The sequence below is a fragment of the Carettochelys insculpta genome, chromosome 2, assembly GCF_033958435.1.
Source record: "Carettochelys insculpta isolate YL-2023 chromosome 2, ASM3395843v1, whole genome shotgun sequence".
In the NCBI taxonomy this organism is placed as follows: Eukaryota; Metazoa; Chordata; order Testudines; family Carettochelyidae; genus Carettochelys; species Carettochelys insculpta.
Genome location: NC_134138.1, coordinates 26932967 through 26935275, shown reverse-complemented (window position 1 = coordinate 26935275; position 2309 = coordinate 26932967).

The window sequence follows — 2309 nt, the reverse complement described above, 5'->3', positions numbered from 1 at the left end:
CATGGAACCCTTCCGAATGTTGAGACCCTACTGTAATTCACTGAATAAGGAACAGCATTCACTTGTTCAAAACAGTAATGTCAACAAGTATCTTTCTCTTTTCCTTTGCTACTTTTCTTACCAAACTTTGATCCAGAAAATAAGTTACAAACAACAAATTATGGGTTTGCTTGTTGTTAACATTAAAGCAATCAAGAAGTACACCTAAACAATTTAATGCCGTAGTGGGAGCAATACTGCACTTGTACAGCTAAGATCAATTTAAATTAAGAGCCATACGCTATTTATAGAGAATGATAGTGGTACATGGCTGTCTCCTCTCTCTCTCCCCACATGAGAAGGACTGAGAGGAATCATGTCTTAGGAAGCAGAATCTAAATACATGCAAGGAGGCTGTGCAGACTATACCATTCCTCCTCTACTTGTCATGCCTGGTCAGCTCCCTGGACCAGTATGGGGGAGGTGAAGGGAGGTTCAGTCTTTGGAGTGGATTGCACCCCTACGGACCCACAGGAGCAACTTCCTGCCACCCTCAATTCTACACACCAGCACAAGCATTATGGCCCACACTTAGAGTTTCAGAGAAGATGGGACTACAAGATCAAATAGTCTCACTTCCTGCATATTATAGGCCACCAGCACTTGCACATTAAATCCAACAATCGAAATCAGAACAAAATATTACAGCCCCAGGAGACTAGACAGTCATGTACTGCAGGCAGAGAATAGCAGGGTTCACCTGTGCCCAAGGCACCTGCAAAAATAAGGAAATAATTGAACAGTGACAGAGAAGTAGCCATGTTAGGCGGTATTCTATCAAAACAAAAAAGCAGTCATGGAGCACTTGAAAGAATCACAAAATAATTTATTAGATGATGAGCTTTTGTGGGACAGACCCACTTCTTTAGATCATAGCCTCACTTAATCATTTTAAGCAAATGATTAGGTGAGTTATGCCCAGATAATCCTGGCAAGTGACCTGTACCCACACACTTCAGAGGAAAGTGAAAAACCCTCCAGGTCATGGCCAACCAACCTGGGTAGAATTACTTCCTGACCCTACATATGGAGATCAATTAGACACTGCAGCTCTGGTTACACTAGCCTGTTTTGCTGACAAAACCCCAGTTTTGTCAACAAAACTGATCAAACAGCCACACACAAAATGTGTTTTGTCAACTGTTTGTCGACAAAACTCGGCTTTTTTGCTGGCAGTGTTCTACCTCTCAGCCATGAGGCATAACACTGCTGTCGAAAGTCTGTTGACGAAAGAGCTGTGTGGACATTCTAGGGGGCCTTCTCTAGATAGACAGGGCATCCGCAACAACGGGCAGCACTGTCCGCTGTGCTTCTGGGCACCTGCTTTGTCAAGAGAGCAGCCGGGTAGTCTGGTCGCTCTGTCGATAGAGCGGAGCGCTCTTCTGATTGGCTTTTGTGCATGGTCACACTCTGTCGATAGAAGTTTTGTCAGGAAATCTCTTCAGACGATGACTTCTTTCGACAGAGCACTGTGGTGCAACCGTAGACTGAACGCATGAGCAAGAACCAGCCAGCCAGGCACACGAGAGGGAGAGAATGTTCAGTAGTGCCTCAGTACTCTGACCCTCCTGCCCAAAGTCCAATCTTCAGTGCTTCAGAGGAAAGATATAAAAATGTAATGAGCTGAATGCCTATAAAAAGGGGTGATTCTTCTGTTAAGAGCTAAGTTTTCAAGTGAAGCCCTGTACTCCATGCCTGGACATCAGTGCCAGGACACTTACACAAAGCTGTCCATAGGGCACGGTGAATTGGAGTGAGTGTGCCAGTGCGATTGAATTTGCCACTTCTTCAGGGCCCACCATTTTGCTGGCAGTTAGCAGAGACAGCACCCATCGCAGCTGCTCCCGTTTTGGGGCAGTCATTCCCCTGCCCCAGCTGGAGCCCCGAGCCACCATGGTTTTATGGCCAACAATAGCCCTAAGGTAGGCACTAGCAGCTGCCAGTAGCTGCAGGCAGCCCAGTACCAAGCTAGATTTACCCCACCAGCCCAGTCACTGATACAGAGAGTGGCCCCCAAGCCACCGGGTGCTGGTTTGTCCAAGGCCTTGTACATACCCTACCAAGCTTGCAAGGGCATATTTATCCCAGGCCTTGCACCCTCCACTGAGACAGAGAACGTGCTGGCATAATCTTGCTTTAAGCCATGCCTGATATTTTCATAATACACTCAAATATTCACATACATTAATTAGTCTTCATAGCAGCCCCAAGAGACAGGTCTATTAACTTCTGTAAACACCATTTTTCACATAGAAAGATGGAGATCCAAG